At 36.0% G+C, this 26,113-nt stretch overlaps 1 protein-coding gene across 1 annotated transcript in view; it reads left to right on the top strand.

The window, feature by feature from the left end:
* ERC2 (ELKS/RAB6-interacting/CAST family member 2) overlaps positions 1–26,113 on the top strand; it is a gene marked incomplete at both ends in the record, with an annotated part of 163,035 nt that overhangs the window by 67,165 nt on the left and 69,757 nt on the right. The gene's annotated exons all lie outside the window — the stretch shown is intronic.

Raw genomic sequence — 26,113 nt, forward strand, 5'->3', positions numbered from 1 at the left:
AGAGTTCCATTTGCAGTGCCTGTAGAAAGTAGTGTCCAGAGGCAGGAAAACACAGATAAAAAGAAAATGGGAAGATGAAAGTATAAAGATAAGGGCTGTATACTCAATATATAAAGACTTTATGTAAGTTGTTTGGGACAAATGAATGTTAGATTTGTCTTACTGTCAAAACAATTTTCATTTTCATCTATTTAATTAAAGTGATAAATAACTGGGGTTTTCATCCCCCAGTTCAGATTTACAGAAGATTACCTTGTCGCCATTTAAAACAATATTCAATTAGACAGCTTTAATGGGTTTTTAGAACTGAGCAAAATTTACTGGTGATAAATTAAGCTTGGTTCTAGTGGATGGAAAATATTAGAAAAATATTAGTACTGTTATCTACTAATTTAAAAACCTTTGCTCTAATTGGAGATGTTTTGGGAGGATCTTTGATAGGATTGCTTCAGAAATTATTCTTTGTATACTTTAAGTGTTGCTTGTATTGTGACAAGTCTAAAGGGCCCACTTATGATCCTAGTGTATTGGCACTGTATACAAAGAAATACAAAGGAAAAAATCCACCTCAAAACAGTATTGGAATTTTACCAGGTAGATGCAAAATTAAGGGGAACACACAGAATTTGTAGAAGATGTAATTAGCATAATAACTAGTAGATATAACCCCCCAGGCTGAAACTGTTGATGATGTTTTCCATGTAATGAATGCTATAATGATGAAGTGTGAGGACAATATAGTTTTGCATGTTTTTTAGGTTTTATGTTTAGGAGACAGGTGGGGAGAAAGGACTAGAGCCACTTAAAGGAAGACATGAATTAAGTCTGGAGATGAGAGGCCATTGTTGGGTGAATAAACCATGGATGGCCTTAATGCCAAAGACAAGTTTCTCCTATTTTTAAAAGTCAAAGAGGAAAAGGGCAATGGTGGCTGATGTTTGTGTCTGCTATCTTGGGGTAAAAAACGAAAGACGATAGCAAATAATCAGTGAATCTGATCCTTGTGTAGGATACCTACACCTGGGTAAAAGTTTGCTATAGGTAGGGTAGCGACAAAGTAGCATTTCTAATTCTTGCATAGTACCAGTGTAAGGGTTATGGTTTGGTTTGGTTTTTTTAATATTTGAAAATTTTAAAATACTATTCTTTTAAAAAATATTTTAAATTAAATTAAATTTAATTTTTTTAATATTGGTGTTAAGAATGTAATGCAGGGATATAAAGTGGGACAGTGCAGCCTTTGTGCTGGGACTAAGGCCAGAAACTGCAAACTGTATCTTTATAATCAGCAATACAGTTTGGGAACATCCTTCAGTGAAGAGATCTGCTCTTCCTAACATAGATAACAGTTCTTACCTCACACTTGCTCTTAAGCCCAACACTCAAGCCTGCAGTAGGTGCAAAGATAGGTTCTCAGCCTGCCCTCTGTCTCTGCAGAGGAAAAGCCATGCTCACAGCAGGAGCAGAGTTTAATAAAATCTGAGATATGGCTCATTTGAAGTAGAAATGCTTCTGCAGCTGTGGTGGTCCAGAAATCTTTGGAGATACTTATACTGCTAGTAGACCTCAGATGGCTTTTTGATTCTTTTCTTGGTAGTATTCTGAATATTTTCCTTATAGCTATGTGGTGGTATGGTTTTTTTTTTTCCTTCCCCCCCCCCTTTCTTTTCCCCATTTTTTCCTTTTTTCTTTCCCCCCCCTTTTTTCCCTTCCCCCACCCCCCTTTTTTCTTTTTTAAATTTTTTTTTCCTTTTTTTTAATGGTAAATTCCAACCCCTCCTTGTGTAACTTTTAGAAGGAAAGAAATCTCTGGGTCTTAGTATCACAGTGGAAATTGCAAGTAAGAATCTAAGTTTGTGAAAGATCAATGGTTTCACAGGTAACCTGTTAATATTTAGGGAAACCTCTAAATAAGATGAGCTGAGGCAAAAAGTTATACACACACGCATATATATATAATATATATATATGTGATAACATAATATGATTACATAGTACTTTCTGTACTTAAAATCATCAAGTTATGCAGGCTGTGAGAATTTTTGAAAGATTTGTCATTGTTATAGATAAAATGTATTTACAAATTATCTCCTGCAAAAGTTGCTGCAGCTGTATTTTCTCATGAATAATTTGATTCTGTTTGGTATGTTTTCAACTAACTGGTGTGGTAAAGGTAATAGAATTCCAGTTTTATAGCTTCCATTTTTGTTTTCTGTTAAAGCGAAAGCTGCTTTTTCACTTTATAAATTGGACAAAATAGAAACCTAGACATAAATGTACTGTTTCATTTAGACAATGAAGGATATTACATGTGTGGCAAAAGCTGTCTTTCTGAAGATTTGGTACTTCACAGCTCTACCATGTCATGTAAGTCTTGGCAGTTAAGTTGTGTTGCCTTAAGGCTTTAGTAAATAAAGATCCTTGTGGACGGTCGGCTGGCACAGACATGTGGGAACAATTATCTTAGTTTCCAGTTGTTGCAGGGAGGATTTGCAGTTATGCACAGTGAGCCATGAAAATAGTGGTCTGACACTAAAAAAGAAGCTGGGCTAAACAACTACTGTGCATGAGAGCATCTAGTTAAATAAAAATATTAATGTCCTTAGAGCAAAAATTTTTAATGGTACATAGCTAATGAGAAGGCTGTGAATTTAATTTAATTAAAATACAAAATGTTCTTAAAGGCAGGATGCTAATTAAAATTTGCTGGACTTGACTAGGTAACAAGTGATTGTAACAGTGTTCTGAAATCATTTGTCTCCTTTGAAAAATGTGCTTTTAGAACTTGGGTCATGTAAGTAGTTAACAAAGCTAGTAAACTGTTGAGTTAGTTGACTGTAGTGTAGTTCTCCATTTGTTTGATTCTTTTCTTGTCGTTATTTTCATGTGTGGCACTTTATTTTAAAGTATGGCATTAAAATTTAAATTTTAGCTCTTCAAACAAATCCTTTTCATTTATGTTTCCTGTACAGAGTCATATATCTTCTCCCTGCTAGCATTAGTTACATTATTTCTATACGATAAAATTTGTAATGCAGTAATATTTGTTAAAGAAATAGCACTATGTGGCATTAAGTAACTTGAATCTGTATAATGCCTTTGGTTATTATCTATTCTGTGAAAAATAAAGAAGTAAGGCTTTGAATTGTTTCCTCTATACTTCTGTGTGGAATGTGCAGTCTCTTACAGAGAACATGAATTTGCTCCTATCATTCTCAATGTTAATTTCCGTATTTTTGAGAAGAAAGTGTGGCATGTAAAAACTGATGAGAAATGCCAAGGTTTGCTAATGTTGTTACAGACATATATCACATATCATCTTATGTGATCATACTTTTCCTATCTGTGTCCATTCCACCATCTGTAATTGTTTAAAGACTGCATGCATCCTGATGAATTTTCAGTCTATACACTTTGCCACCGATTAGTGTCTCTGTTTTTGAAAGTCTTACTTAACAGTAACTGTGAATATTTTCAGTAAATTTTTTATATTTAATTTTTTATATTTAAATTTTTTATATTTAAATTTTACAGAAGAAACTGTGTAAGCAGTACCTTGGTAGAAGAAATAAAGATTTTAAAAAGTGGAAAAAAATTATTTTAAAAATGCAAACAAATGTATTTGATGCATTTGAAGGAGCAACATTTACAAGAGAAGGAAAGAAGAAGCGATCTTTGTCCAGTAGTAATAATATAAAGCTTTTTGAAGAAAATCAGGTGTTCTACAGAATCAGAGGGAAATGAGTTTAAAAAGAGCATGGAACTGTGGAGAAGGTTTGCAGAAGATGCTACTGCTTAAGAGCTCTGGGATAGGAACATCAGTACTGGTGTATAGAGCTGCTTAAACTTTGAGCCTGTAGAGTTCTGCTATGATTAGTGTTAGAAATGTATTTAGGTATTGTAGAACTAAGCCCTAAAATAATGATAAAATCAGGGAGTTAGAAGTCAGGTATTTACAGAGTTTTGAAAATGTTGGTACTAGTGTAAAGTTGCATTGAGAAGTAGATTAGAAGATAGAATAAAATGGATATGGATGCTTTGGTTTCTGTTTCTGTAGGAATTCTTTGTCTGCCTATTTCAACATAAGGAGTCAAACATGGATTCACAGAGGCTAATTTTAATTCTGACATTTTGTAATGTGTGGTGTTGATTTTTCTTTTTCTTCCCAAGTTCAGTAATAATTTTCCTTTAAAACAGGTTGGTTTTGTAGATATTCATAATAGGGCTCGTGAATGATCATTGCCTTTGCTAGATTCCCTTTGACTTCTGTCTTTCAGTGGAAGCAAGTTTGATGCAAGCAAAGTGTATGTCAGGTACTATTACTAGAGTTGGCTAGAAATAGACTGAAACAATTCTGCAAATACTGCATATATGAACACTGTTTTCTTTCTCATGTCCTTTTGCTTTTGTCTTTCAAATTCTTCCTTAGGTCAAACAAACGTAACATCTGTTTCTTATCTTTGAAGACTACTTTCTTCCAGCTGCCCTGTGTTGTGAGATCAGACACAAGCATGGTATAGGGTGGGAAAGACTAAGGAGCTTCTAAATAAAAACAGTTCTAGATCACGTTCACTGCATGCTTATTTTCCCTTTTAAACTGTTTAAACTGTTGAAGTTCCAAGAAAATACTTAAAATAGTTTCCATTAGTTTAATTACTTTTGCACTGTATTACTCATTGTTCTGAACACCATTAGAGCAAGACTAAATTGGATTCTGGAATATTTTATAGTATTTGTAAATACTATAGCAGTTGTCCTATAACACCTAATTGAATTGAAAATCAATATCTATTATATCTGCTCATTTCTATATATTAAGAATCTTCTGCAGGAACAATATTTTGCTGTTTTCCAAGTATGTGTACTGTTTGTGGTTGAATTTAAAACATTTTTGTAGCAAGACTGGAGACAGTTACTTCTTAATGGAAAACATTTACAATATTTTTCAGTAGTGAATTTGGAGGAATATTGCAAATGAAATATTCTTCACTGAGGATACTAATATTGCCTTAAAATTTAGGCCAAATAATAAACTAATAATAAGAAAGAAAATTTCTGCTGGAAATTGCTACAGGTAGTAATAGAAGTTACTAGGACTCTTTTTCTTTGCATTTCTGCAAAAGGTGTTCGTGATGCCCGCTTGCCATATCAAGTCTAACATAAATGATTCTTTGGTCAGTAGCCCTCATGGAAGATGGATTTCTACTGGAAGAATTTGTATTGGAGGTTCATGTTTCATCTTTAGATTCAGATACAAAGCAAAATCATGTGAAAATAAGCAGAGTCCTTACAGGGTAAGGAAGGAAACTGTAAAGGAAAAAGTGCTCAGATATATTTGAGCTCCAGATTATGCTTCACTGATCCTTTACATGTTTCAGAACGCTAAAACATAACATAGTGCACAGTTTTTAATGGACTCTGTGCTATGTTGAATTTCAGACAGAACATGTATTTTGCACCTTGGTATAGTCCAGATTCTTTTCTGTGTTTGAATATTTATAGCTAGATTTCTATAGCAGTTAAATTCCTGAGATTAGAAAGTATGAAAATAAAAGACTGAAAGTCTCTGCAAGACCTAGTCAGATCCACATTGTTTGAGTTCTAATAAAGTAATATTTTCCCTTTCTATTAATTTATTTCATTTTTGTGGCAAGTGTAAATTTAATTTTACTCTTTTGGCAAAAAGAAATTCCATTTTCTTCATTAATAGACACGGATAATTGCTAAGATATTTCATTGTGGGGCTGTTTCATTTTTCTACATTGTTGATATAAGAGAAAATTGCTTTTCTCTTACTGAATATTTTTTTTTAGGCCAGTTTTATTTTTCCTGTAAATAAGGTCCTGGCTGACCTTTCAATATAAGGATTGGTTTGTTTCCTTGTTTATTTTGAAATGTTGCCAGAAATTGAATGGGGTGGAGGAAGAGAAGTTGCCTTTATTTTATCCCATTTTAGGATTTTATGCATGGTTTCATAAAGTTGTGGTAAATATAATAGTACATATTTAATACAGCTTGTAGGTTTATGTTTGCAACAAACTGGAAACAATTGAGAGTATTTTTTCTAAGCATAACCGTAAACATAATGAAGTTTATCCTGCCAAGTGTCAGGCCACAAATACAGACAGACACGTGTGGTCAACCTGCCCTTCGTCTCTAGGAAAAATGATATTGGACCAAATAAACAAAAAGTTTAAATCAGGCAGGAAATCTTTGCCAGACTTGACCTAGACTCATCTATGTTGGTTACTCATGGTTGGTGCCCAGCCCTGCAGCTGTGTTGGTTTATGAGCCATGCATGAGTTCAGGCCAATCTGCATTGAAGGGCCAGTTACCTCTCTTATCTTTTTCTCTTCCAGCACGATTCTGTGTATGAGCCGTCTGGCAGTGGGCTAGTTTACTTTGTGTCATCTTCTGTCATAAATTTGGAAGCAGTCTATCACGTGCCTAGTGAGATGGTTGTATGTTTTTTCTGGACAAAGGATGGGTTCAGGAATTGTTAAAATATATTATAATGTTTTGGTACCATGTGTTTTTATAAATGATCACTTTGGTATAACTGAAATCAGCTCTCATTCCTCCTCCTCTAATTATGAAGCTAAATAAAAAGGAATGATACAGGGGGTGGGATCAGGGACAAGTGGCCTGGGTGGAATAGGGAGATCCCATGCCATGGTGAAAAACAAGATTAACCTGAATTTCCCAGTGGACATTTATGAATTTCACTAGCTTTCTGATTGTGTGCCTACTTTTCAAAATGTCTGATGCTTTAAGCATGTTTTCAGCACACTCTCAATGTATGCTGTCATTGGCAGGTTTTTTTTATTCTCTAGAATTTCTGGGGATATCAGCTGGGAATATAATAATTTTTCAAGATGGTTTCACTCTTACGGAACATGACACACAATGCCATGAAATTAAAAATAGTATTCTGGATGTATCTATAAGTAAACTCTGCCTTTTATTTCTTTTAAACTTTTGCAATTCTTCTGGGTGGACTTTTCGCAAGAAAAGCTGTCTTTTTGATGGGCTGCTCATAGTTTAATTTGAAATCTGACATTCTCCTTTGCTTATGTTGGGTTGGGTAATTCTTAAACACTTCGTTAGAGTATTTCTCCTCTGCAGTTACTGGCAAGCTCTCTTTGTCAAATGTTTGTCAAATCTTGCCTTGGTCAGTTGCAGGATTACTGGTAGATGGATTTTCTTAATATTTTTGTATTTTCCCTATTTGCTACTGTGGGAACAGTGAGCAAATGGTTTTGATGAGCAGCTGCTCAAAGAGAACATGAAAAGCCATGACAGCAATCTAAGTCAGTCTGGTAGCACTTGTTGTCACCCGGCTTCATCTACTCATGAAGCAAAAAGAGATCCAGGACACAGTTATGTGGTGTTCTCTGCTTCCATCTCCAGTTACTGAACTGAACCCCATAGCCATCTGATCAAGAACAGGAGTAAAGGCCTTGCATACTGTAAAGTTCAGGGTCTCTATTTAATTTGTTATTTTTGAGCTGGCTGAAAAATGTCAGCAGTCACATGCACATGGGGTTTGGCCACATGGGTAAGAATCATAGCAGAATTTGGATCTGTTATGTTGGATTTTCCCTATCTAGGAAAGAGTTCTTGCATGGCTATAATAATTTTAAAGGTCTAAAATGCAGTAGCAATAGTTAATGCAAAATTTTAAAATATAAACAATCATCATTTAAAATGTCAAATGCAGCACCTGAGAGGGAACTCAGGATGTCAGCTGTGATGTGCCATATTGATAAATCAAAATCATAAATGCAAAACATATGTTATGATCTCAGTAATGTAATCCAGATTACGCATTAGAGGTAACAGTAGTGCTTTGAGTGCTAGAAGTTTACTTTGCCTTTGACCTGATGCCTTGACATACGCTAAAGGTGTTGCTGTATTGTGATAAATTGTATTTGTGCTTAAGTGGTACTGTCAATCTAAGTTTTTATTCAAATGACACATGCAAGTTTGATTTATAGTTTAAAACTATAAAGATTCTTATTCCATAAGACTTATTTTTGCTTTTCTTTGTTATGTAAGATGCAGATGAAACTTTAAGGTACCAAAATTTGGGGGGGAAGGGCCAGGAGGGGAAAGCTACTTGCTGTGGTAAAACCTTAAAGTGAGTGTGAGAGCTTTTTTATACATGTGATGAGAACCTCCTGTACATGATTGACTTAAATTAGCTTGATTGCTTTTTATCAATTGCAGCTGCACTATTTAGCATAAAAATGCAAAACATCCAAAAATAATTTGCCTTGCAGTGTAGTAGAAAGATGGTTTTAGTTAGTCTTTAAGATGTTTCAAATGTTTATTCTGCACAGATTCTCTGAGAGTGGATCCAGAACATATCTAGTTACAGAGAATTAGTACAGATATTGTAAACTTCGAGAAAATTAATTAAGGAAAATATGCTCCTTTATGAATTACATATTTAACTTTTTCTTTTTTATTTCCCTTTTAACTGTGTTAGTAAGTCAAACAGTTCAAAGATATTTACTATAGTGGCGTAATCAGGCTTCTGCTGTTAAAAGCTAAAAGAGAAAGACTAGAACTTTTTGTGTGAAGTACAACTCTCATATGTGCTCTCTCAACCAGTGACATGATTGAAAGAGAAATCCTGAAGTTATGTGAAAATAAATATATTTCTAAATAAGAGGAGAAAATTTTAGACCAGTGTTGAGGATTGCAACCCATGTTGAAAACTTGACTGGGGAAGACTGCTACTGTTATTTAAAGGCTGTGTTCTGTATATTGAGTTTTGATATCTGATGTCCATTTACGATCTGAATTTCCTATTTGTAGGGCTGTACTGCTTGCAACTCAGATTACTGTCTCTGTTTCAAAGGTTTCTATTTTTCAGTGGCTTAATGATTTATATGGCATATGACCTTGAGGCTAATTAAATGCTGCTTCGTATTCCTTGGATGTTTAATGTTATCTAATTCACAGGAAAAATATTCATGTATGTAAAACTTGCATCGTTTTCTGTCCTTGATTATAATCGCCAATTGTGCTGAAGAAGAACCCTTATTGTTATGCCAAGCAATAGATTACATTAAAGAATGAGATTACCTGAGGTCAATCTTTAGTACACTTCTAAGTGTTTTTGATACAGGATGCCTACATTGAGGTAAAAATCTTTTATTATTCCTTACATTCATTTACTCTTACATATTCCTAGGATAATGATGCCAGTTTAAGTCTTTAGACAGATTCTTGGAATTAAGATGTTCAAAATTGAAAAGCAGACAGTTAAGGGCATACTTAATGGTACAATTTCAGTGGCTGAATGCCTATTAAAGGCAAAACTTAAATATTTATATATACATTTATATAAAATATAAGTTTGTACATATATATAGAGACAGAAATCACAAGAAAGTATGGAGACTATTTTATTACTATGAAAAGACACTTGTGCTCCTCAGGTTAGTTCTTTGTTAACATTAAAAATCATATCTATATACATAATTCAGCAAATAAAGTTTTAATTTTCTTTATTCCTCTGTTAGGTCTTGCAATCCAGTACAGAGATGAATGAGGGTAGAAGGTTATATTTCCTCTTGCATAAATAATGTAAGAGTTTAGAAAGTTTCAGTTACAGAGGCACTTAATTGCATCTGCGTAAGTTTACAGGCAGACTGTAGAGGTATTACTGAGGATATAATATATGCAGGAAGAACAAAGCCTGACTTTCAGGTCCTAAATTCAATTTTCAGGAATGATAGGCCTAAAAAGCCCCCAATTTTTGGTAAAGTGAGATGGAAACCAGAGGCTAATATACCTATGAACCAAAGATATGCTTTTGTATTGCAATTTTAATTTAGATACCTATTTAATAAATTAATTACATTGTATGTAGTTGGTTTCATTCTCTAACTACTAGCTCTTCACTTTTTTTTAAGCTTCCTTACTAAAGGAGTACTTTGAAATTAAATTATCTGAAGCATCATTTTAAGCTCCAAAGTGTTTGTGTTTTGCTGTTTAGTTCAACTGTGTGAAATTTGTGATGCTACATGGAATTACATAGGGAAAGCCACTAGGTATTGTTTAAGGCAGCTTTTTAACTTACTGGGTTGGAAAGATTGGGAGTTTCTGGGGATTTTTTTGTTTGTTTTTGTTCTCATTGAGCTGATATTGTTATACTCATATATGCTGATAAATATAATGAAATTTGCATAGTGCAGGATCCTATGTAGTTAATCTATGTTAAACTTTAGATTAAGATTCCTTTTGTGTGCTGTCATTGTCCTGTTTCTTGAAATGTATCTCTATTTTCCCAGTCTTTTGAGGAGATTGGAAAAAGGAGCAGAATTTCACCCATGTGCAGAATAATCTATGTCTGGAAAAAAGATTACTTTCAGAATGCTTTCCAGAAAAAGAAAAACAGATGAGGAATGATACTTGCTTTATTTATTTATTTTTTTTATTTATTTTTAGAATTTTCTTCAAGGATAGATTTATCAGGCTCCATGTTAATGTAAACTGTCAGAGACTGGGGAATTAATTTTCATACTCAGGTTTCATTTCCATGACTAGTAAATCTGCTTTCATGTAGCCTCTACTTCTATGTTAAATTATTTACACCCTGATTTTTTGGCAGTAATATTTGTTTATACATTAATATGCATATATATCTCTATATATGCACTATATATACAGACTAAAAAGAAATATATATGTTGAATATATATACACTATATACACTAAAAATAATGTTAAAAATATTAAACAGTAACCATTTAAAAAAAAATTTCTTGCATGTTTTCTGTGGCATATTAGCAAAATCCTTTCCATAGTCATTTATATCTTCATATTTAAGGATATGGGGAAGGGGATAAAACTAGGCTCACTAGAGATGAGCCTAGGGGTGGTTTGCCAATCTTGGGAGTGAAATTGATAGCCCAGCTCAAGTGCATCTACACCAATGCATACAGCATGGGCAATATAGAGGAGGAGCTGGAAGCCATTGTGCAGCAAGATAGCTATTGCTTAGTCACCATCACAGAAACATGGTGCGATGACTCTCGTGATTGGAGTGCTGCAATGGATGGCTATGAGCTTTTCAGAAGGTACAGGCAAAAAAGTAGAGGTGGTGGGGTGGCCCTTTATGTTAGGGAGCGTTTCAATTATATAGAGCTCAATGATTGTGAAGTTAAGGTCAAGTGCTTTATGGGTAAGGATGAGGGGGAAGGCCAACAAGGCAGATATCCTGGTGGGAGTCTGTTATAGATCACCCAACCAGAATGAAGAGGCAGGTGGTCCATTCTTCAAGTGGCTGGCAGAAGTCTCACAATCACTAGCCCTTGTTCTTGTGGGGGACTTCAACTTACTGGACATCTGCTGGAGATACAACACAGCAGAGAGGAAACAGTCGTGGAGGTTCCTGGAGTGTGTGGAAGATAACTTCCTGACATAGCTGAGTGAACCTACCAGGGGAGGTGGCTCGCTAGACTTGTGTTTACAAACAGAGAAGAATTGGTGGGAGATGTGGTGGTCGGAGGCTGTCTTGGGCTTAGCAACCACGAAATGTCAGATTTCTCAATTTTTGGTGAAGTAAGGAGTGGGGTCAGGAAAACCACTCCCATGGAGTTCCGGAGGGCAAAATTTGGCCTGTTCAGGACTCTGGTTGAGAGCATCCCCTGGGAGACAGTCCTTAAGGGCAAAGGGGTCCAGGAAGGCTGGACATCCTTCAAGAAAGAAGTTTTAAAAGCAGACTGTCCCTGTGTGCTGCAAGACAAACCGGCGGGGAAGATAACCATCCTGGATGAACAGGGAGCTTTTGCTGGTACTCAGGAAAAAAAGCGGAGTTTACCATCTTTGAAAGAAGGGACAGGCAACTCAAGAAGAGTACAGGGATCTCATTAGGTCATGCAGAGAGAAAATTAGAAAGGCAGGAGCCCAGCTAGAACTCAATCTGGCCACTGTTGTAAGAGAGAACAAAAATGTATTTACAAATACATTAACAACAAAAAGAGAGCCAAGGAGAATCTCCATTCTTTATTGGAGTTGGGGAGGAACATTGCCACTGAGGATGAGGAAAAAGCTGAGGTACTTAATGCCTTCTTTGCTTCAGTCAGACCAGTTATCCTCAGGGTATTCAGTCCCCTGAGCTGGAAGACAGGGACAAAGAGCAGAATAAACTCTCCATAATCTAGGTGGAAATGGTTAATGACCTGCTGCACCACCTGGATACTCACAGATCTGTGGAGCTGGATGGGATCCATCCAAGAATATTGAGGACCTGGGAGGGGAGCTTGCCAAGCCACCTTCCATCATTTATCAGCAGTCCTGGCTAACAGGGGAGGTTCCAGGAGACTGGAGGCTTGACAGTGTGACTCCCATCTGCAAGAAGGGCCAGAAGGAGGATCCAGGGAACTACAGGCCTGTCAGCCTGACCTTGGTACCAAGGAAGATCAAGGAGTGGTTCACCTTGAGCGTGTTCATACGGCATGTGCAAGACAACCAGGAGATCAGGCCCAACCAGCATGGGTTCATGAAAGGCAGGTCCTGCTTGGCAACCTGATCTGTGACCAGATGACTGGCCTAGTGGATGAGGGTAAGGCTGTGGACTACCAGGTTGTCTACCTGGATTTTAGCAAGACCTTTGACACTGTCTCCCCCAGCATACTCCTAGAGAAGCTGGTGGCTCATGGCATAGACAGTTGTACTTTTTGCTGGGTAAAAAACTGGCTGTATGACCGAGCCCAGGGAGTTGTGAACAGAGTTAAATCCAGTTGGCAGTTGGTTACTAGTGGTGTTCCCAGATTAATTAATCTCCATATTAATTCAATGATATGTAATTTAATACACTTAGATCATTTATTGAATAGAACTAGTTTTGGTTTAGTTTTGACAGTAGTTCTCCTATAGCATTACTTTTGTATCTAGTCCTTTCCTATAGGGGGAGGTTGTTGACATGCTTTTGAGAGGAAGTCTGAGCAGAGAAATAATTATTAAATTATCTGAAAAGGATATATTAATCTTATATTCATATTACTGTATTTAAGTTATATTTTTGACCTCTCATTTAGTTATGTTGAATGCTATGCTACCTTTCTCTTCTATAAATTCCATTGAAACACATCCAGTATACAGATTATACATTTGACAAACATTACTCAAGTTAATGATAAGACTTCTGCTAACAAGATTAAAAAAAAATGAAAATAGATGGAAGAAAAGATTTCACAATAAAAGAAGGTGGAAAGTCAATGAATTAGCATTTTATTGCATCACACTTAAATTGTATTTGAGTACAGTAAAATGAAAAGCTTTTATTTTTTTCAGTGGCTATTTTTTGATCCTTTTATAATTCCAGTAGTCTTAATTTGCTGAGTCTTATTTCAGGGAAGGCTTTACTCCATTTTATGGATGAAGGCTCTCCCAAGCCAAGGATAATGCAGATAAACTCATTTTGGTGTACTTTTGATGGTTACTGTGCGAGAATTAGGCTATGCTGGAAAAGGTTTTGGTGTGGATATTTTTTTTTGTCCCCTAGGTGCAGTCATATAGCCTTATTTTGTACGTTGGATGTTCTACAGAGTTGACTGCCAAATTTGTAACTGGCCTTGGGCTCTCTTAGGGAGCACCATTTTAATCACCAGAACTAGCCAAGAAGTTTGTAGATGTTACCTTGTAGCTTTGTTCTGTGAACCACTTTTAATAGCCATTTTAATATCCAACAGAGTTATGGATTTTATTCCTAAGCATTTCGTTTGAAGCTGTTTTTGCAGGACTCCCTAGATGAATGAGATGTCAGAAACAAATAGCGTGCCTTGTGCAGAATTGTTTTCTTGTGGTTAAATAGTTCCACCACCATCCCATTCATTGTCTCTGTTTCTTCATTATGATATATAATAGTAGTTATGTTTCACCAACATGTTTTTCCTTATAGCAAATAGAACATTGAATCAAGACCTGGGATGCCTTTGCAGGATTTAGAGGGCCCTGTTTTACAAGTCTGGGATTTGTTGCTCTGTGACACTCTGGTTCTTCTAGATCTGTATTAGCCACTTTTTTTTTTTTTTTTCCTGATTATGACTTTCAGAGTTTAGAGATGCCTTGAAGAGAGCTGGAAAAGGGGGGAAGAAGGAAAGATTTCTTTCAAGCTATTCCAGTGTAGATGATTGTGGTTTAATGATTTTTCCATGCAGGTTCTACTGCAGTGCATGGATATGTAGTTCATGAAGTTTCTCTTTTTGAAATGTAATAAAGTGCACTTGATATCTGTTATTGTATTGCACATTTTGGAGAAAGAAAGAATATGATGACATCCCAGAAATTACAGTTAAGAGATCTGTGAGTTCTAGACTTTCTTGTGCTATGAAGAATCTGAGTTGGCTTGTATTCTCACTGAATTGGTGTTCAGTAGGGGAGCCTCTCTTTGTTTATTTAGACCCTGTGTCTTGGCTGTCACTATTGGTTCTGGTAGGCTGCAGGGCTCTTTCTCTGAAAGCATTTTTTTGAGAGCTATTTCACTGCTGATTCTTTTTCTGGAAGTATCTCTTAACATATTTGACAGTGTAAGACCACTTCTGTGATACAATTTGTTTTCACATATAACTTTGCATAGCTTGTTTAGTGTCAAGGCTATTATGAAAGCAGCACATATCAGTTTTGCTTTATCTTTTTCATGCAGATGCTATTCTGTCCTGAGAAACTGAGTGTCTCCCAGATGGAATATAATTGTGGTAAACTAGTAAACCTATAGCTTCCAGCTGAATAATAAATACACGCAAGATCAGATCTTGACATGTCTCTGACTTGCTGCTAGATGATCTGGCAGACTGGATTCAGTAAAAATATTTGGCAAGCTGATCTCTGTTAGTATGTTAGGAAGCCTGCAACTGAAACTTATGTCTGATTTCATTCCTGCATAACTTTTTATTTTTAATTTACCATGTAACCTCTATTATGAGCAGTGTACTTATATACAAGGAATAAAATTGTTGCTTTTACGTCCCTAGTTCCAATCTCATGCATTTGTTTACAGTATTGTTGAGTCTCATCATCTTACATTTTCAAACTCTTAAGATATGAAGTGAAGATCTACCATTTCAACCTACCGCTTGCAGGAAGCAAAAGACACTGCTGTAGATAGGATGAATATTGCCTTTGCTTGAAATGGACTTCCCATTAAAACTATCTCTGAGAGCGGTATGCAAACTTTGCTATTTAAAGAACTATTTATTGCTACTTATTATGTCCTGAATAGCTTAGAATGTTCTTGCTCAGAGCTCTCTATAATTTTAAAAATCTTTTTAGTGTTTAGTAGATACAGAGATAAACTCTTACCAAGAATGTACCTTACTACCTCCCAGAGTAAGTCACTAATTATTACTTGCATCAAACATTTTAGAAGGTATGGTTCAACTCTGAGTATGGAAATAAAGTTCTCTTCTGAAGTAATCTATTCTCATATAACTTCTAGTTTTATTTCTAGAAAGATGTAATTTAATTATCTAATCTCTTAGTTTTCTCTTATTTCTTGTTTTAGCAGACCTGACTTCTGAATTCCATGAAATGTCCTTGGCTTGGTAGAATAAAGAATGTAAAATAGGATGTAACTTCATTTTTGAAGTTTGTAACTTGTCTGCTAGCACATATATATTTTCAGGTTTAGTACTTATGATAGAATTAAGGCAGCTAGGGTTTGTTTCATAGACTTTAGGTAGGATTTCTCTACACAGATGCTTTATGCCGTGGGGTTCAGACCCAGTACATTGTTTGGTTGTATCATCTATCTAATTTTTACATTAGAGTTGTTATTTTTAAATTTACCCTTAGATATGGCTAGTCCTTTAAACTGGACGTTGTAATCACAGAGGACTGGGTAGAGATAATGGAAGAGGATAAAACAGTGAACTGCAGCCAATGAAAGAGAGAATGTCTGGTATATATTGCATCTTAATCTCATAAAAATGTATCCCCAGAAACCTCAGCATTGTTGTTTATTGAAATTAAGGCTTGTCAGCTAAAGATTAAAATTATTTGTTATTTCAGAAAGGTTTTGTCAAAGCCATTACAACCAATAAAGTAGTATTTTGCCTCTAGATGCAAGGACACTCTGGAATTCTGAACAAACAGCACTTCTGGTTGCTGTCATTTTTTTAGTTTATATGATGCTGTTAAGACCAGTGACTTAGAGCAGCACTGGAAGCCCCTAAGCAGTACAGTTATCCTATGACCTTTACCCTCTGGGAAAGGGGATTTTGTAAAAGTCTCTTTCAGCAGGTGTGTGCATGTGCATTGAGTCTACATGTAGCATTAGGCTTTTCCTCGGGATGGGAGTGGAAAAAAGATATTCTGGGCATATGTGTACGACTTTGCTGTTAAATTAAGTCAGAGCAGACCAGAAGGTTGACTTTTGTTTCTCACCCTGGGTCTTATTGTTCCAGGGGCTTCTGATTTGAAGTTGACATAGATCTGATATGCCTGCATAGTCCAGCCTAATTTATTAAGATAAAGACAGAGAGCTTTGTACACAGTGTGGTCAGTGCAGTCTGTTTTTACAGTTAGTAAATTGTACAGTCAACATATTGTCTTTCCTTCAGGCAAACACTTGGCGTTTGTAATAATTCTTAATTTGTGTACTGTTATCAACTTAATTATTTCTATTTATCACCCAGATTCAACTGCATGCTGTAAAAGGGAAATTAATTTTTAAAACAGCATGTGGACAGGGTATTTTGATACAGCTCTGTACCACAAGACAATATACACCCCAAATCTGTGTGGGTAAAAAAGAGTGACTATGAAGCTAGGAAAAAAAAAAAACCTCCAAAAGAACAATATACGGACCAGGCCTTTCTGAAGAAGGTGGCTGATGTCTATAATTGCATAGAGGACAGAGACCTCCTGAATAAGTGCATGTTTAAGTGCAGAATCTTCCTGCAAAGTACCTTTTTATCCTTTTATAAAAAGTATCTTTTTTACTCTTTTGTCTCTTTAAAAACTTGATTGTAGGAGGGTCTGGTAGCATACTACCAGCTCTAGTTCAAATATAGAAATACTGAAAATATTGCCAAACTGAACCTTCGTTGAGGTTTTTTTTCTTTTCCTTGAGAACTTCCTTTATGGGCAGATCTCAAAAATAGCCAGAATGGATCTCCTGACTTACAGAAAAATGTTTCTCTTCAGAACATTACTACTGGAATGCCAAATATTCCACATAATCTTTTTGTCCATCTAATGTAGTAAAACATTGCACGCTGTTCTGATATATATTCAGGCAAATATATTCTTGCTTCATATATGCAAGGGGAGTAAGAAAAGGGGTTGCCTTGTCTTACATGCCTCAAAAGCCAGAGCTAATGAGAAAGTTCTGAGTTCTAGAAGGGCACAGAGAACCAAAAGTTTGGATTGAGAGTAAGTGACAGAGCTAAACAGACCTGTAAGGCTGGTTCTCAAGGTTGATATCAAACCAGCTGATGTTTACTGTTGTCTAGGAGATTATAGAGCCTGGCTTGTTGGGACAGAGAGAGAGGACTTTACTCTCTGGTTTTATATTTGGAAAATTTTAGAGGTGAGTTTTTAATCAGATTACAAGTAATTAGAAATGCAGTGGTTTGCAGAGAAAAGGCTCTAGCTTGGTCTCTGGAAGAATGTGGGCAGGGGAGATACAAAAGCCAAAATGACACATTTCTTGAAGAAAATGCTGTGTTATATTTAAAGTAAATAATATATGTTTAGCTTATTGTTTTAACCTTCTTCTCTGTTCACTGTGTTCTTATGAATAAAAGAAAAATATTGTCTAAGCTGTTTTATGTCACTCTGTTTATGGGCTGGCCATAGATCCTAGAAGATAAGCTTGTAGCCAAGCTGATTCCAACTGGACCTACTGATGTAGGAACGTCTGATAAACAAGTGGGTGACATAAACAGGTGTTCCAGTCTGAGAGCAGAGTAAGATTTTTCTTCTGAGAGATGCATCTCACCCAAAACATGTGAAATGCAGAGAGGGGTCAAGGGTACAGCTCACCCCGCAAGCATAACACAGGCTTTCTAGCTCAGTTGGAGAGAGGTTTACCTACAGGCACCTCCTTTGTTTGAATGTTTTGGGTGGGTTACAAACCTAATTGTGCTTTTTGAAAATCACACCTTCATTGCTATGTCAGCTATTTGTAATAACCGACTCCTACCATTAAAAAAATTGAACTGAGAAAAGTAGTTCATGTAAAAATTCTATTTTTATCATATATAAAGCTAACATATTTACTAAAGATTCTTATACTATTATGGAATTCTACACATTTTTTTTATGAAGCAGTTAAATGCATTGGCATGACTTTAAAAAAAAGCATATTGTGACCTTTTAATTCACTTTCTATTAATCTGTTACAGTATAATAAAATTTGAATGTTATTGGAGACAGAAATTTCAAAAGTTAAAAGCTTCCAAGATTGATAGTTTTGTAAATTGGTTTTAAGTATTTTGAATTTATAACTATCATTATGTTGCTAAATAACATTGACTCTGGAATGACTGACTTCCTTTTGCAGTAATTCAAAAATATCATGACAGCTATAGTTTTATAGTGAGCATAAAAATCAGTGAGGTAAGTTCAATGAGGTAAGGTTAGTGTTGGAAGTTTTATTAACAAAAACTTTAAGTATTAGCACATGAGTTACAATTCCCACGTGTTTTCCAAAACTTGCTGGAACTGAACTGAATATTAAATTCTGAACTTTGGACTACTTGCTTTAAACTACCTAATTTTAGTGGTAGGAATAGGCAAAGATATAAATTTGAATAAAACGGCTGTTAGGCAGTTGGCTTTATTGATAAGCTACACAAGTTCAGAATTCCTTGTGGTATATAATGTTCCATAAGGATGAGTTTCAAATTGCCTAAGGGGAACCATTTATAACTTGGCTACAATCTCTGGTTCAGCTAAAACCTTTTCTAGTTTGACCAGTCAGTTTTACCAATTTTCTCTTTTAAAGGGCAGCATAATCTGGACTAGTGGAAAAAAAGAATGAAAGAAAAATCAAGACTGATTAGTAGAGATGACGAGTGGCTAAGCTGTTGGGCAGGGAGGCTAGGAGCTTTATGAAACATGTAGGTGCCATCTTTCAAGGAGAAATTAAAGGAGAGTAAGTGCATTAGATGCATTACACCATGAGTTGATTCTCCCATCCTTTTACAGAAGGATTAAAAGGGCTAGTGACAGTATAAGGGAAATGGTATGAGATGATATGGGTTTGTTTTCCTGACATGAACAGCCAATACTGTCCTGTGTTTATAAACCATCTTATGTTGCTCCCTGTTTGTTCCCCTTGACTACAATGTACTCAACTGCTTTAAATCTCTCTCCTTTTGTCAGTTCTTAAATACTGTAGAGGTAGAAAGAAGACAGTAAAATAGGTTATCCTTTAAAGAATATAATGCCTGTTAATGATCAGCTCTATAGTAACATAATTTGCTGAATTAAAATGTAAACTAGAGCAGTTATAATACCCAGAGTAATAGGGGTAGGAGTGTTGTTGAAATAATACTTGAAAGTGGATTTTTCCTCTAAGAAGGGAAGAAACTAGCTAACTCACTAAAGTTTCGATTTGGAACAAGAATGTAAAGCATAGTAATTGCACAAAATTCAATTGTCTGCAGCTTCAAAATGTGGCCACGTTCTGCCTTTTCTGCCTTGATTTTTCCATAGATCAGATTTCTTTGAAAGAAATTGAACCAGGTACAGCCATTGCTTTGGAAAAAATACTGTTTATCACACCAGACTGAAAAGTAAGGGACAAATATGACAAGGGGATAGTTTTCATTTTATAGTCGTATTTTAGAATATTTTTTTTACTGGCTCTGAATTGGAGAATTGGGACATTTTCAAGACACATGATATCCTTTCTGTACTGGTAACTCAGCTCCCATATTTGCAAAAAGGCCCATGTGAAGATATGTTCTCTGTATTCACAACTCAGTACTTCTGTATAGAAAATTGAAGTGACAACTCTTTTTTTTTTTTTTTTTTCTCATGGTGTAAACAGGTTTTCATAGTCAAAAGTTAGCATATTATATTTCCCCAGATATGTGGCTGTATAAATACAGTCATTAAGATCTTTAATAGAAGTTTCTTTTTTGATTAACTGAAGTTGTTCCTCAACAGATGTCAGAATAATACACTAAGAGAGCAAACAGTAGCACAGAAAAGTGTCAACAGTCCTGTGGAGCCTGCTGAGGTCATCAGGAAGGGAGAGAATGGTAGTACAAAAGGGCAGAAGACTGGCTCTTGGACACAGTGGCAGATACTGACTGCAGTGCGTACTGGAAGAGTTGGGATTAGGATGGAGATTGAAAATGGGTTACATTTTGCCTTCTCTATTACCCCAGATACGACAGTACGCTTAGTGCTTGACTAGTAAATTTAGAATTATTTAAAAAAAAATACAACCAAACCTTTGCTTTAAATATATTTATTTATGCTGGTAAAATAAATAATTCTTAACAGTGAAACATAGTAGTGCTTCTTCATGTTTTACTTCCTCATGGAGCTCCATAACACTAAAACCACTTTCATAAATGATATATATAATATGGCATATAAGTTAAACAGTTAACAGTAAGGAACTTCAAGAAATAGACGTCACTACTGGAGCTGGTCATGAGTGGCGGGTGATGACATGAAGATTAATAAAGTTCGACTTTGAATTTGGCAAGTTTTGCCACTTACATGAACTTTACTTTTCTTTCTAAAGTATAACCCAGTTCTGAAGTTTTTGCAGTGTTGTGTATTTCCAGAGCAACTGATAGAGTTTATTGTATTAAATAGTTGAAATAAGTAGTTGCTGAGGAAAAGGCATTAGACAAAATTAAAAAGCAATTTACTTGGACAGAGGTCTTTGAAATGCTTTATGTGTTAGCTATCAGATCTGGTTTTGCTTTATTTTTCTGGAAAATTATGGTGTTCTTCAGATTGCCAAGTTTTACTAGTAAATGTACTGCCAAAGCTTGGGAAAAATAAGTCAAGGGCTCTTAAAATTACATAGTGTTGAGTGAAAAGCCAAAGAGAGGGTTTTTGTGTACCAGAAATCCTTATCCTTTCAAATATAAAAATATATATCTGATGCTGTAAAATGACCCATATTTAATTTCCTTTCAGATTATATTTAAAATGACTTAGACATAAAAGGAGGAGCAACAAAATGGCAGACATTTCTCACAGTGTACTGGCATGCTGCATTTAGAATACTTCATTGTTTCGTTATTTTTGGGAGATGTGATTTCACATTACCATTTTCAGGGAAGAGATAATTTCTAATATTGGCAAATTCATTCTGGCTATAAATGAAGTAGTGTATTTTGCTTCTTGTCTTCCACAAGATGAAGAGCTGATTTAACAGCTTTTTGGTTTTACACCATCTGGAGGTTCTTATTTGACTTATGAAATGATGTCATACATGCTTAGCACCAAACAGATACCATATAGTAAAAGGTCGCATGCAGTTCAGGCTGACGTAATTTTATTTCACATTATGAGAAATCTAAAAGTCTTGGTTCATGATTACTGGAGGCAGAAAGAAGAATTTAGGGAAGGAGAAAATAACTGACATAACCGATGTTCTTGTAAACCTCCACATTCCTGTGAACAGAAAATAAATCTGTACACCCAAGACCACACACAGTGTGAGTTGCCTTTTCACTGTCCCAGACTGGCACTGGCTCGGAGTTCTGCCTCTCTGAAAGCTCATGTAGAGCACTGATTTCAGCATGGCTTCTTGCTGTGAATGTTAGTTTGGGGGATGATATACCTATTCTATAAAAACACCTGGGCTTCACTGAGTAGGTGGATTTTTGAATTAGAGTGCTCTGCTGTATTAGTCTCAAGGTATTGGAACCACTGGTAGAGGAGAGGTAAGAAAAGAGAGATGTCTTTGGCAGATTTTTTACCCTCCTCCCAGCCCTCAGCATTGGTGTCAGGACACAATCTAATTTGAGCTCCGTAACAATAGCTTCTGGGGAGGAAGACTACAGATAATTGTTTCCTGTACTTGCAAGGACAAAAGAATGACACAGAACAAAACCCATGTCTGTTACGAATATTATCCTTTTCTGATCTTAAAGGTTTGAGTCTGAGCTCTCACATGGACTTGGTTTTTATTATAATATATAATAATGATTGAAATATTTATGCATAAAGGGGAAAAAAGGAGGGAGCATCAATTAAGGTATTGTCTTAGAGAAGAATTGGAAAATGTAAGAGATTAGTTTGAATTTCCATGATCCAGATTGAAACATGCACAATGCTCTGTCAGTAACCCAGGTCGCTATCTTCTTCTCGTCATATTTGAGAAAGATTTCTGTTACACCAGGAAGGTGAAATTCCTTCAAGAAGAAATTTTTATGGAACTCAAATTCTAGCTAGAACAGTAGAGCATTTGCTGACCTACAGTTTATTGGGAAAAGGCTGGGAAATAAGACAATTTAACCTCCTAAGTGTGACGTTGGATTTGTTGTGGCTTGGAGGTGACATCATAGACTGTTATGGAAGTGTCAGAGTCCCTAACAGAGAACATGTGGTGTAAGTCCATCTTTTATTTCTCTGTATGAGCAATGAGGGTGGTTGCTTTGGCTCTGGAGCAGTCAGAACCGCTCACCTGTCAGAGAGGGAGGAGTGGGGGGTAGGAGACACTGAGACTGGAACAGTGGATCTGACCTCTAAGACTGTCATTGGACATGCCGTACTCTCTCCTCCTTAACACTTGCGCTGTCCTTGCGTCATGTGGGGTTGCTAGGATTGAGATTCTTTGGCTCTTTCAAGTCTTTTGGAACATTTTTCTCAGTGCAATTGAAGCTGCACTTCAGTCATGCTTTTAAGCTTTTATTTGAAGCTACCAAGACTAGAAATAAATTCTTAAATGAAAACTGAGATAGTCTCATATTAAGAACAATCTCATGTGGGAATTCAGAGCAGAAGTTACACTGCTTAGGTCTAAATATATTCAGATCTTAAGTTGATGTGCAACTGCTTATGGAAGAATGCAATTCACCTCAAACACACAAGTGTTCATTAATAAGCGTTAAAAAGTTACCATGGAGCTGAAGAAATTTATCTAAGGTGTGAACTATCCACATGGAGACATGTGGAGTAATCTATTTATGGCATTAACAAGAAAACAATCTGTTTCTGCATTTAGAGTCAATCCAGACAACTCTGAAATACTAGGTGCCTGGTACTCTGTGGCACAGTCAAGGTCATAACCCTTGTGCTAACTTAAAAGTTTTTGTGTGGATGGCCTGAACGCAAACCAGTGAAAGGAAAGATGGAGACTACAGCTCTGCTGTGGAGTTCTGAATGTGTTTCTTTTTGATGTGAAAGAAATCCACCATGTAACTTCTCTCGTCCTTCCAGCTTGAATTTGTGTCTTTATTTAGGGAATAGAAATGACATAGTAGTTGTGTTATGAGCTGGCTGGTGGTGAAAGGAAATGCAGAAAGGTTGTCATGTTATGCCCTTTAATTAATGGCTGTGTGAGGGCAGGATCGAGGTCTGAGAAACTGGAGTGGACAGGGCTCTGCTCCCCTTTCCCACACAGGTTGTCACTCAACTGGAACTGGAACTTCAGAGCCATCTACTCTTCCTCTGGAACTTCAGAGCCATCTACTCTTCCTCTCAACTCTCCTTGCACTCCCAAGTTTTAGTGCCTAAAATCCCCATTCCTGAGTTGAATCTAGTGAGCTGTGATGACAGAGTGTGTGGGAAGAAATCTGTGAAGAAGAGCGAGAATTGTCTGCTCAGCCCTTAGGGTGGGGACTGAGTGGGTAGCGAAGAAAAGACTATTGACTCAGGAACTGACTGGTTCAGCCAAGCAGAACAGAACTGTACCAGCACATGTGTAAGCTGTTGTGTTATCCCAGTCACTAGGGAATGATATTGGCGCTTTGTTTATCGGTGGGTCTAATCACCTTCCACTCCCTTTAACTTCAAGCATTAAGCTTCTGCCTAGTAGCAGTTGGAAAATGAGACTTGCCGTGCCTGACTGAAGAGAACCCCTTTGGGAGCTCCCGCTGCAATGTTATGACGAGCTTCTCAGCTGCAATTTAAAGGCCCAACAGAGATTTTTGTGATTTGACTTAAGGGATTGCTTTCAGACATGAGGCAAATAAGTGATTAAGTATAAAGAAGATGTGGTAATGAGTTTCAGATGAGGTCTTTCATGTTTATTAAGAGATCTGAAAGTTTCTGCTACTACTATTTATTGTTTTCTAACTTAAAAAGTCATCACTGAATCTCATAGTGCACACTGCTTACAAACTGCAAGATTCCATTACTGTAATATTGTAAAAAAGTCTTAAAAATAAAATAAATCCAATAGAGTATAAATCTTTTTTCCAGTGAATAGAAAAGCAATGAGCCATTTTAAGAGCAGGAAGAACATGCATTTCGAGATCCAATAGATCATCTAAATTGGTCCCAAAACAAGTTTTTAAATGGCATTGCAAAGACTTTTGCTTTGAATAAATTTAGCATTACTAAACTCAGAATATAAATAAAAATAAATTAGATTTGCTGATTGTTTTGTACTTAAATAATGTTCTGATTAGGAAAAAAGTGCTTAGTACATATCACCTTTTCTGACTATTCCAACTGCAGAACTTAAAAATGCTAAACTTACATTTATGCCCTTCTAGTTACTTCCGTCTAGCTTTTTAATATGAATAAACTTTATGAATTTCTAGGTAATGTAAACTTTAAATCCTAGTTCATTCTTTTCTGACATTTTTATGTTTGAAATTTGAATTAGTGAATCTAAAATTTCTCACTTGCCTGACTTCCTGCAGCTGTCTTGTAGACGGAGAATTATTCTAGATTGCCACATCATATATTTTCAATCAGAACCTTGTCTTCTCAGTGGTGTACCTTGCAGCCAAAACAAGCCTGTGTGGATCCACTTAATGTGAATGCCTCATGGTTTCAGAGCTGCAGAAGAAAACAGTATCAGAAAAACAGCCTCTGTTCAAGGAAATCTGTAGTAACAAATGATTGCACTCTCTTTATCTTAGTTCTCTAGATGAAATGAAATTGTAATGTAATTCTAATGGCTTGCGAGCCATGCAAAAGTTCTGCATGCCCATGTTGCCACTTCCGTGTGCTTTCTGTGCTGCATAGTGTCTCTTTCTCTCTGGGTGGAGTGGAAGGGCAAATATAGAAGTAGGTCTATAGCAGTATTTTTAGCCTCTCCTCTCCCGGACTCTAAGTTTTGATGTGTTAGCCAGCCTTCTGGAAAACTGAAATATTTCACTAAGAATAAACTCCTTGATTTCCGTACCCCAGGCTTGAATTTGAGAGTTTGAGACTTGCACAAGGAATGCAGAATTGAATCCATAATGCTTAACACTAACAGTGTGGTGGTTTTGTTGATCTCTTATGATGTTTAAAAGTGCTGAAAAAATTTCATGGGTATACTGTATTTTATTGTATTATTTTATTTACAAATTAGCCTTCAAAAATGAGGCTCACATTAAAAAAAAAAAAAAAAAAAGTCTCTTTTGGTCTTTGTAAACTTGATATATGATGAAATCTGGTTTTGACCTAAAACCCCCCCTATCCAGTGTTCTATGCTGTGTTGCCTGTGAGCTGCTCAGTGATTAATTTGTAACTGCATTTCTGAACCAGAATGTGGAAACAGGTATGATTTAGTAGAAGTGTTCACTGAAGGGACCAGTGCATGTAAAGTGCAACTTTTGCAGCACTGATGGTTCAACCCAAACATATTCTATTGCTTTAATGAATTGAGATGTCTACTATTTTGTTACAAAAATACATTTTATTACAAAGGAATTAAAAGTAGAATTTATGTGATGAAGAATTCTTTCTTTGACATTAGTGAATTCAGTTCCTCCCTCCAAGCCCCCCAGCATATTTTAGGTTAGATAATGAAATTGATAAATATTTTAGAGACATACAGTCCAATTCAGTTTAATTTCTGTTTTTTATCACTTACTTCACTTGTCTATGCAACTTAGCCCACCCTTCCATACACCTAAAAATACACATAAAACATTCTTGTGGGAATAATATTACTTACTCTTTCCATTTTAGTGAAATGTATAATTTTTCATTTTGCTAATTATCAAGGTCAGCA

This window comes from Antrostomus carolinensis, unplaced genomic scaffold, assembly GCF_000700745.2.
Source record: "Antrostomus carolinensis isolate BGI_N321 unplaced genomic scaffold, ASM70074v2 scaffold5134, whole genome shotgun sequence".
In the NCBI taxonomy this organism is placed as follows: domain Eukaryota; kingdom Metazoa; phylum Chordata; class Aves; order Caprimulgiformes; family Caprimulgidae; genus Antrostomus; species Antrostomus carolinensis.